The sequence below is a fragment of the Ambystoma mexicanum genome, chromosome 9 (assembly GCF_040938575.1).
Source record: "Ambystoma mexicanum isolate Mex_15411 chromosome 9, UKY_AmexF1_1, whole genome shotgun sequence".
NCBI classification, from domain to species: Eukaryota; Metazoa; Chordata; class Amphibia; order Caudata; family Ambystomatidae; genus Ambystoma; species Ambystoma mexicanum.
The window spans coordinates 1,117,957,677-1,117,969,372 of record NC_090931.1 but is presented as its reverse complement, the minus strand read 5'-3'; positions in this window follow the sequence as shown (position 1 = coordinate 1,117,969,372).

The following is an 11,696-nucleotide window of genomic DNA, read 5'->3' as shown; positions in this document are numbered from 1 at the left end:
CACCAAAGAGAATGAATCTCCCCTGTGTCACAAATACAATCCCAAATGCAATATAAAAAAAAACTCTACACCATCTGCTTTTATATATTATTTGTATTGCAAACAAATACACATCTCAATAAAGATCTTACCATGTGCATTTTCCCATAATCTGTAACAAAGAGAAAAGAGAAAAAATACAGAAAAAGAGCAAACAAGTGTTTTTCTTTTAAAAAAAATATGAATTGCTTTTTAACATTATACACATGACGAATCAAGATGCAGAATATTTCCCTAACTACTCTGCCTACCTGATATTTTTAGATCGGTCATTCGTACAACAGAACACAGTAACCTCACTTAAACTGTGTCTGCTTACCAGAAATATTTGTGGCACCTCTCCCACACACAACCTTCCTTCACTCGCCTCCGAAGAACAGGCCCAGTCAGCATGAGCTGTCCCGGTAATCTTGGTGTCTGGGATGCACGGCGAAACTTCCAAGCCAGTGCCAGTGACACTAAGAACATCTATCTCCAGAGCCCAGCCAACACAAACTAACTTCCCTCTGTCAGTTTTCCACTTAGCAGACCTCTGCACCTACCCACTTTGCCTACGTGATATATCTGCAGACACTTTCCTCCAATCAGGTTGAAAGGCAGCATCACCCTTCACTTTTACACAATGGGATCATTGCTCAGTGAGCAACTGTTTCAATTATGATTTCCTTTCGCGCATACTTTCTGCAAACACAGAAAGAGAAAGAAGAAAAAAAAATGCCAGTGCACATTTGAAAAAACAAATTTCTAAATATGTATTTTCACCTCATTTTGTACATGGGACTATATTATAATGTTAATGTATTAGCATTAGTGATTAGTAATTGTTAATTAAGTCAGTCAGTTATATAAATAATGTTCAAAAATGTAGTCTTCTATGCATGATGTATTCAAGGGAAGAAAGAAAAGAAAATTGGTGCACTTTTACTCCCTGCAGTTTCACATTGAGCTTTTTGCTGCATTATGAATCCTGTACCTTGCATGCCACCAGCGACCTATTCACATGTTATACTGGCAATATAAAACTGGCTATATGTGTGTGCCACATTATTGCTGGCAAAAAAAAAAATATCATCACATTGTAGGGGAGGATTGGTCCAAGAGACCCCCCTCCCCTGCATCCTCTCCCCCGGTGAGGTCCATGGCTTGTCAAGGGCCCCTCCTGCCACCAGGGCCCAGGTGGTGGATGGGCCACTGGCTGTCGACATTGACCAAACCTGCTGAATTTAGCTAGGCCCTGGAAACCATTTTGTCTAATAAAGATGGTTTGAGCCCTGTGCACCGCAGCGCGGCCCCCACCCTTGGAGAGTTTCAATTATCCCTGTGGCCACAGCTCTCTGGCAGATCCGCTGAGAGCCCGTTCCCATGAACAGACGGACATGAGCTAGTGTTAGATACCAACACTGTAACATTTCACCTTCCGCAGTGTATCGCTGTTTCCAGCATGACCCGGCCAGCAGGGCATGGGTGGAAAAGAACTGTAAAATGGTCCCCTGACAAAAGCAGAGTCCCCAAATACTAATGAGCAAACCACCTGTGATGAAAGCTTTCTCTCCACAACCTCTCTGACTAAAAAACCTGTAAAATCTATAAAAATGGCAGAATGTGTGCTCATATGACATTAGGGATGAAGCACCCACATCCCTGTAGCTATGGTAAAAACGTCCTGGGCTTTTTTTATGTTATGTGTGTTATCGAGAAGACTGCACCCCACGGTCCCGCGCCAAAACTGAACTAATGCTGCTAGAGTGCAAAGAAAGACAAATGTAACCATAGTGAGGGCTCATGTAAGGGGTGCACGAAAATGCACCATATGTGTGTCTAAGCCCACTATGTGCCACTACCGTCAGTCTCATTGGCGGGTTGTTCCTGCGTTCTCCACCAACCTTACTACTACCTCACTTACCGCGCATGTATAAGCATATAACAAAATGTTGTAGTTGTTAAAAACGTAGTGTACAAGTAATGTGCTCAAATTGGCCATATGGATGGCACTAGCAATGTCAAAACGTGAGCTTTGGAAAGACTCAATGAGTATTGTATATTATATGAATGTTTATGTCTCGTCCACCTAAAATCTGCAACACACGAGGAAAATACCTTTGTGAGCACATGCAAGGCCATTCTCCCTTCCTCCCAGTGAAGCCTGCCAGACGAAAAAGCAGAGGCCTGTGCCGCGCTGCTCCACCTCCCCCAATTCGGCTGGAGCCGCTTCAAGCATTTACATTCCCCCGCAGCACCCAAGGCCACAGCCTGCCACCTGAACTATTTACAACCCAGCAGTAAACCCCGGCCTTAAAACACAGATCCAAAGGCGCCCTTTCTTAGGCTCCACGACCCACCGGCTCACCTTAGGTTAATGGCCCCTGTAAAATTAGGACACCCAATATTATGGTAACATTACAGGAACACATCCATAATGACTTCTAACAAGACATGATAACACGGACCGCCTGTCCCATCCCCCGAGACCCAACCCCACGACCTATGATACCCGGTCAACAGGACGATGGTAACCATGTATTGATGAATCACTAACAGACCCCACTCTAGGTGCATTCCTCCTGTGTTGCATTAACCTGTAGAATAACCTATTGGAAGATTTACCAGAGAAGATAATATTGCAATGTTGAATGACTGCGGTGTGCGTGGCCCTAGGGCAGAAAGTCAGGAAAGACATTCATCTCTGACGCTGGTCACGGTTGGCACAACACCATCCGGATGAGCCCAGCGGACCTGCCAGGCCCAGCCCAACCCACGAGGGTAACCAGTGACGTCCTCCAGCCACAGCAAACCACATCGCAGCAGCACCTATAGCTAGTCGTCACCACCCAATCCCCACGAACTTGTGCCCCCTATAGCATGTAGGTTCTCATGACGTTTTTTGTAAATATATACGCCTGTCTTTGCTATTGTCAGGCAGAGCGCTCTCGGAGTTTGCAGAGTTCTTTGCATGCCCTATTCTGATTGATAAACTCCCATTTAAGCTCACCCGCACTTTGTCCTGGCCTTATTCCCATCCTGGGAGAGTCCATTATTGTCTCTCATTGTGGGGAAGATCGTGCTATCTGGGGACGCTTGCCTTCAGTGGTGACCCCATAAGCGTGATTTTTATATATATCCCTACCGTCCCCTTTGGCACGAAAATCTCCGGTCGAAAAGGGATACGCACGGTGCGCCGGCTCCAGAAGGCTGCCCGCCAACGGCGACCGGTACGCTCAGAAGTGCGCACTCAACAGAGAGAGGGTACGGGATCCCGGTTGAAAAATCCCCTTTGAGTACCGCTCGCCGGAGCCGGGGCTGACCGTTGAGCGTACGGCAACACTGCCTGGACGGACCCAGTTTCGGAGACTCTCGGTTCAGGACGGGCACGTGAGTATTAAGTGCGAGCGACCATAAAGGGAGTAGGGGAGGAAATATAGGACAGGGAACAAGGTTGGTTGAAAGGGGGCACTTTGGGTCTACTAAGGACCACTCTAAACTTCCTTTGCTTTTTCTTCGCATATGGCCATTAGGATTAAGAGGTGAACAGAGATAAAGAGACGGGAACCTAGCTCTGTGAGGGGGTGGAAGGCGGCGCCGCATAGTGCTATCTTGACTAGTACTGGGAATATATGAAGAAGTGGAAAAAGAGATAAAGGTGTCTGGTAAAGGAAGACACGGAGAATACATTAGTGACTGCTATTCTTTCTATTCTTCTCTTTGGGTTCACGGGAAAATAAACTGGGTTAGCACAAGCAAAAATATAATCTAAGCAGAGAGATAATTCTGCTCCAAAACTAGGAAACAAATATATATATATATATATATATATATCAGAGTAAGACAGAAAGGGACAGCTGGCGAGGGAGGAAAGGGAGGACAAACTGGGCCGTGAATAAGAGTGCTGCTTATGGGTGTGTAAGCATCGTATGTGTCAGAACATATTTGTTATAATGAGTGTGTAAAGGTGGTCAGAAATGCATAATTATGGTATGGTCATGGTAAGTGTGGTAAGAAGAGAGTATTGTGGTGAAGTGAGTGTTTATTTCTTTGATTTGTTGGGTAAAATTGTCGAAATTATTGATGGTTTGCTCTTGTACGTGCCTCCTCAAGTGTATGGAATAGAGGCTGTCGGCAGCCATTCTCATGCTGTACAGGTGGCGGGAAAACACGCAGGTCCCCACGTTCAGTAAGATATAAATACGTGAACTCCTATGGTGATACATTTATATCGAGATACAGATATATACATATAGAGATACATCAGTATCGAGCAAGTAGGAAGTATGGGGGCAGACACACCTTTATCACATATTTGTAAGAGTCTACCTGGGTACGCAGAGCGGATTAAGAAATATCATGACCAGTAGATCACAGAGTTGAAGGGGGAAGGATTACCTCAGATATGGCCCGAAGGGGGATCGTTTGACAAGAGTGTCCTAGATATGGTAGCTACGTGCATTTGTTTGAAATACAAGGGGAAGCAGCTACACAATAGAAGAGAAATATTAGACCTATGGAGACTGTTTGAAGAAATACCCCCGCCCAAGACAAGGGAATTAGATACTGATTTACCATCTACCACTGACAATCCACTAATGATACCAAAGGATGACAAGGTATTGCCAGAAGAGGAGCCACCGATAGAGGTAACTAGGCTGTACCCAATACTAAACAAGCCAGTGCCCGCAGAGGGGTATAGTGATCCAACGTATGTACCCCCAACGACAACAACTACCACTCAAGGGCCAACAGCACCCCCACTATATACGAGTCATAGGGATCGAGAGCAGGTAAGTACACCAAGGGTGGACATAGAGAAGTTAACAGGAGACCTAGAATCCAGGCTCTCTATAGCCAAAGACGAGCTCTCAAGAATAAAAAGCATATGTGAACGGACTGCAATCAATACCGCTAGATCAGAGCCTGCATCAAGAGTGCAGAGTGAGAATAGAACATTTGAAGAAGAGTGGAAAAAAGGAGAGATACTGTTTAGGATACAGGAAGAACCGACACGAATAATTGAACTACAGGGAAGAGAGGGGTGTACTGATGATGAGGTAAGGACCACAGGAGGCGGAGAGGAGCTACTGTGTGATATAGGGGATGATTTAGAGGAAGGTGAAAGGCTAAGTATGGCAATAGGAGGGGGAAGTGAGGGGTTGGATGGCGCATGCTCAATGAGAACGATGGATGATGAGTGGACAGGGCGATTAAGGAACAGGTTGGGAAAAATGGCATCATTAGGAAAATCAGGAATGAAGGTGAGTACAGATACAACGACAAAAGGGAAGTTACAACTCCCACTAATACACAGGGGAGGAGAGAGGCCGAATTACATACCCTGGGCTCAGATGGATAAGGCCAATTTGTTAAAGTTATTGCCCCCGCTATCAGGAGGGGCAAGCAAGTGGATATATGCCTTTGAGAAACACACAGCCGGGGTACCTCTAGCCATAGGCAACGTGAAGAGTTTTCTAGTATCAGCAGTTGGGGATCAGGCTGACAGAGTATGGGTAAAAGCTGGCTTCCCGGGAGTAACGTTAGATTGCGATCGCCATGACGGTGCCTCTTTTAACACAGTACGTGCCAGGGTGTGGGATGCCTTGCAGGAAACGTTTCCAGATACCCCAGATTTGCAGTCAGTAATGCAATGTACAATGAATGATGGGGAAGATGCTATGGATTACATTTTTCGGGTCCAAGAGATGTGGAGAGCAGAAACGGGCACGCCCTGGTATCAATCAACATCATTATTCTGCTTCATAATAAAGAGGGGGCTCCCAAAAGAGGTGCAAAAAGCACTTGACAAAATAGCAGGTATTGAAGCAAAAGGATGGCCCGAAATTCAGAGCATAATAGTTCACCACTGCAAACGAATAAAAGAGAGGGAAAAGGAGGTGGCGCAGAGAAGATTGGCGGACGAGGCGAAACTAGTACAAACAAAGCTGGTGAAGGTCACCGCAGCAGTAGCCGCGCTCCCACACAGCAGGGAGGGAGATGAGGAGGAGGAGGGGCTGGTAGCAATACAAGGGAGGATGGCAACTAATTGGGCAGGAGCAGGGCAGCGACAGTGGAACGAGCAGGAGCAGAGTGGAGGTCCGCAGTGGCAAGAGTGGGCCCCTCGAGGGGGACGAGGTCGGTACAGGGGTCGAAGAGGGGGTGGCCAAGGGTACGGGGGAATGGGAAGAAACGGATGGCAGGGTCCCAGAGGTGCGCAAGGAAGTTGTTGGAACTGCGGGAGGTGGGGGCACTTTTCCAGAGAGTGCAGGAGTAGACAAAACAACGGATTTCCAGAGGTAGAACACTATGGCCATCCTCATCTGGGGAGCCCATATGGTCTCCCAATGGGACAACAACAGAGGGACCCAGGGCAGGGGTACCCTGAGCAACGGCAGGGACACCAATACAGAACACAGAATCACCCACAGAACAATGACACTATGCACTACACCCCAGGCAACCCTTTCGCGACAACAGCAAATGGAGCCCCAGCACCAGCCCCCTATAGTGGTGTATCAGTAGTCTCAGGGAGTGTGTTCAACCAAGGAGGGGCAATGAGACACCCCGCATAGGACAGCCCACAGAGAACACTTGCGTGTCCTGTCCTATCTACCACCTACGATGCAGCAGAGGAACCATTGGTAGGGGCGCAGATAGGAGACAAGCAGTTCATATTCATGGTGGATTCAGGAGCGGAGAAATCATGCATTAGGGAGGGCCGGTTTCCGTTATCTAACCGGAAGTTAGAGACGCAGGGGTTCTCTGGGGCTGTTATTGAAGTTCCTTATACAGAAGCTTTGGATGTGACAGTGGGGGGTAAAAATGTAAAAACACCCTTACTTTATTACGAACAATCGCCAATAAACTTGCTACAGAGGGACCTTCTTAGCAAGCTTAACATGACAATATCATTCACAGAAAGAGGAATAGTGCGTTCAACACAAGGAATATGCCCATTACGCGTAATGCTGGTAGTACAGGCTCAAACAACTGCTCCGGAAATATGTGGCCTGCCAGTGGACGAAAGAATGTTCATTGAAGGTTTAAAAACACTGGCCCGAGTAGTGCCTGAGCTAAAAAAGCTGGAGTGGAGAATACCCGCGGAATTCATCTTCCGCCCAATAGTTCGCCCCGACATAGCACCAGGATCGGTGGTATCATTAGACTTGCATGCTGTACAGGTGTCAGCGAAAAGGATCGCTGTGATTGGGATGGACATAGACGGGTGTGAATGGCGCACAGTACTGTGCATCAATGCCAACATTTCCCTGCGAGATTTATCTGATGAGGATCTCTTTTCCGACTCAGAAAGTGATGGCGAAATAATAATGGAAATAGCAATGCCCTGTGACATTTTGATTCAAGCTAGACAAATTCCCGTCCAGTTGATGGCAGTGGTGGGAACACCACCGTCATTTTTTGATGATGACATGCGACTGGTGCCAAACAATTTGTGGACAACAGGCCCCCATGATGTGGGGTTGTTGCATGGAGTGACGCCAGTGGTAATAAAGCTCAAACAAGGGGCAATTCTACCCCGAGTGAAACTATATCCATTGTCCCGTGAAGCTGAGGAAGGGATAAAAGAGACAATAACGCATTGCTAGCACAGGGGATAATAGTGCCTTCAAACTCCCCATGTAACACATGTATCTACCCGATCAAAAAAGCAAAGGGAGGGGCTTGGAGGATGATCCAGGATTTACGCCCCCTAAATGACGTCATACAGAAAGAGTTCCCTTTGGTCCCGAACCCTGCTTCAATATTATGCAGTATCCCAAAAACGGCATCACATTTCACAGTGATCGATTTGAAAAACGCATTCTTCTCCATCCCCTTGGCAGAAGAAAGCAGATACCTGACAGCATTTACATTGGGGGGAAAGAGATATGAACATTGCAGATTACCACAGGGATACTGTGAGAGCCCAAGCATATTCAACCGCATACTACACGAAGACCTCGGTAATTTATCAGTTGAAAGCACAATCATTCAGTACGTAGACGATTTGCTTGTCTGCGCACAGAATGAAGAAACATGCAGAAAAGACTCAGTAACACTCTTGTCGCTGCTGGCAAATAAGGGGTACAAAGTGGACAAGGAAAAGCTACAATACTGTCAGAAAGAGGTCCTGTACTTGGGACAGCTGATATCAAAAGACGGAAAAAGAATAATCCCTGATGGGGTAGAAGCAATAAGATCAGTAAGAGAACGCACAACAGTGAAGGAGATGCAGAAATTCTTGGGAATGTGTAACTATTGTAGAGCATGGATATTAGATTATGCAGCCTACACCAGACCATTACTGCACGCACTCAAGGAGGCAAACAAGAAAACAGGAAAATAGAATAGTCAGACGAGATGAGTGACTCATTCAAGTCACTAAAAGAGTTGATTTCGAGTGCTCCAGTACTCGCCAATCCTGATTATGAACACAAATTTTACCTGTTCTCACATTGCAAGGGGACACTCATGACAGCTGTACTGACACAAAAGACTTCCCTAGGACACAAACCATTGGCTTACTATAGTGGCACCTTGGATGCAGTGATGCAAGGACATTTCGCGTGCGAGCAATCACTCGCTGCCGCCGCGTTCGCAATTGAGAAAAGCGCCACAATAGTAATGGGATGCCCTGTCACATTGTTTGTGGAACACTCATTATTTGCAATACTTGAGAGATCAAAGAGTACACTGACCACACAGCGAGCAACTGCCTATGAAATAACATTGTCCAGCGCCAATATCCATGTGGTACGATGCAGGACAGTGAATCCGGCAACATTCATTACAGAAGCATGCACACTGGAGGACATGCAGGAACACGATTGTGCGACTTACACAGGGGAAAGAGGGGAGGACACAGTGGTGTGTGAGAATGCCCTGAGCGAGGGGGAGGTGTACTTTGTGGATGGGTCAGCATCGATTGACATGGACACGGGAGAGAAACATGTAGTATTGGCAGTGGTGAGATTAGAAGAAGGTGAGTATGAGACACTAGTGCAGTATCGCCTTCCATCACATTTCTCAGCACAAGCAGCGGAACTCATTGCCCTAATAGAAGCATTACACGCAGCTAAAGGTTGTGCAGTAACAATATACGCAGATTCAGCTTACATGACGACAACAGTAAATGGAGGTCTGGCAAGGTGGGGGCGGAGGGGGTTTCGAAGAGCAGATGGGACCCCAGTGCAACATGCAGAATTACTGAAGGAGTTAATTGAGGCCCTAAAAGATCCAACAGTGGTAGCAGTGGTGAAGTGCCAAGCACATACGTCCAACACAGACGTTGTGTCTTTGGGGAACGCAGCAGCAGAAGCTGCTGCCAAGGAAGCCTCATACTTTGAAAAACATGAAACAGGTGAGTACATGCTACAACACAAGACAAACAAAGAGCTCCCAGAATGATACAATGCGATGCCCATATCACAAATACTAGAGCTACAGGAAGGAGCAAGTGGTGATGAAAAGATGATGTGGGTAAAACGAGGGTGTAGCCAGTCAGCAACAAACTTATTATGGCGACAAAATAACTCAGGGAAAGTGGTAATGCCAGTCAAGCTATTAGAAATAGCGTTTCAGCAATTACACTTTCCAGCACACAACACCAAACAACACATTGCAGCAGAGATACAAGAAGACTGGTTAGTGCCTTGTCTCGAGGAGCACGTATCAAGATTGACAATGGAGTGCACAATGTGCCAGATATACAACTCTGGAATGACGTTACGTACACTCAGTGGAACAATTCCAAAACCAGTAGGACCCTTCAGAGAATTGCACATAGACTACGCGGATATGGGGGAAAGGTGTAATGGGGCACGCTACATGATTGTGGTTGTATACCCATTCTCGAGATGGGTGGAAGCAGGTCCATGTGCACGACCTGCTGCTAAAAGCGCTGCAAAGTTCCTAGTAAGGGAAGTATTCCCGTGCTGGGGAATTTGCGACGTAATTCGCTCAGACAACGGCACTCACTTCGTGAACGAGCTCTTCAAAGAAGTGACAACATTATTGGGAATAAAACATAAATTGTGCTCGATTTATCATCCTCAAAGTAATGGCGTGGTAGAAAAGATGAACGGACTGTTAAAAGGGAGATTGTCCAAATTGTGCTTCTCATTAAAGAAAAACTGGATTTACTGTTTTCCCCTTGCGCTGTTTGAGCTGAGGAATCAGCCAAGCAAGGACCACCATTTGTCCCCGCACGAAATCGTGACCGGGAGACGAATGCACACAGCACACTCCCCACTGCGCCAACACTCAGACGTGCACAGAAGCGCTGCGATATTGGGAGATGAGTTCACAGAATACCTGAAAAAGCTAACTAGGGCAGCGCGCGCAATATCAAAGCAGCTCTCACCACCATTCACAAGGGAAGAAGGGAACACAACGGAGTCCCTTACGGAACATGAAACACTGGTACAACTGATGCCGGGAGAGTTCATTTATGTCCGGAGCTTTGTGCGCCGGTGGAATGCGCCACGGTTCCACGGACCATACGAAGTGGTACTTTGCACGCCTACGGCTGTAAAAGTTAAGGGGCTCAAGTATTGGATACATTTGACGGATGTGCGAAAGGCATATAATAGTGTGCAGGAAGAGGTGGACGGGGAGGCACAGACAACAGCAAACAACACAAATGAAAATGGCGAGTGAATGTGAACATGTGAGTGGAAGAAGTGTACCTGACAGAGAAAATTGTTAACGAGAAACATTATATTACAGGTTATCGATAAAGTTGAAGAATTGAAAAAAATATATATATGGATTTATGTATAAATAATAATGTGAAGAATACGTATGCTGTATGCTCCCTTCTCTGTACATCCCAACACCCCTCCCCTACCCAATCCTATCCCCCTTCCATGATATCTTGGCACTGGTAGTGCCAACAAAAATGTTTACATGCATGCACTTAATGCACTTTTATATCTCAAACAGGAACTACCATGGCAACTAATGGGCAGCCTGCAACGGATAGATTTATTAGATATAGAGAATTTTTAGCTGAGAGATGTAGATATTCGTATGAGTGTGGGTTGTCTGTTTGCATTACATTATTCTTTACAATTATGTTTGGCCTGGTTACGTATTGGTTCATAGCGTTCATCTCTATCGAGATGAACGAGGGGGGAGGAATTAACGGGACTAATGTGACAAATGAAACAGCAGTTGCAAATACTAAAGAAGGTGATTTTTTGGTATGGGATGGAACTAAACTGGTATGGGGATATTACACGACACCATCCAATGTTGCTATCTCGCAAAATGAAGGTCTGCAGGGAAATATGCAAAACAGCACAACTTCCCCGCCAAAAGTATCTAATTACAATGCCCGCAGTCTAAATGATCGTAACCCCTCTGCTATATCCTGGTTATATAACACCCCCACCAGCCGGCCCGCTCCCGTAACAAAAAACACACTGTTAGATAGCATGAAGAAAGAAAATTAAGAAATGACAGTGAGATATGAAATATTATATGATGATTGGGCAAAGGGGGGCGAGAGGGAGAAAGGGTGGCCCACACTGTCCATCGCCCATGTAGCTGGGAAATACCTTAGAAAAAGAAATAACAGACGGAAAAGGGAGGCGGGGAGGAGGAAGTATGATGAGTATTATGGGTTAGGATTAGACAAAATGGAAGACCCACGACACCCCCACCAGACAAAT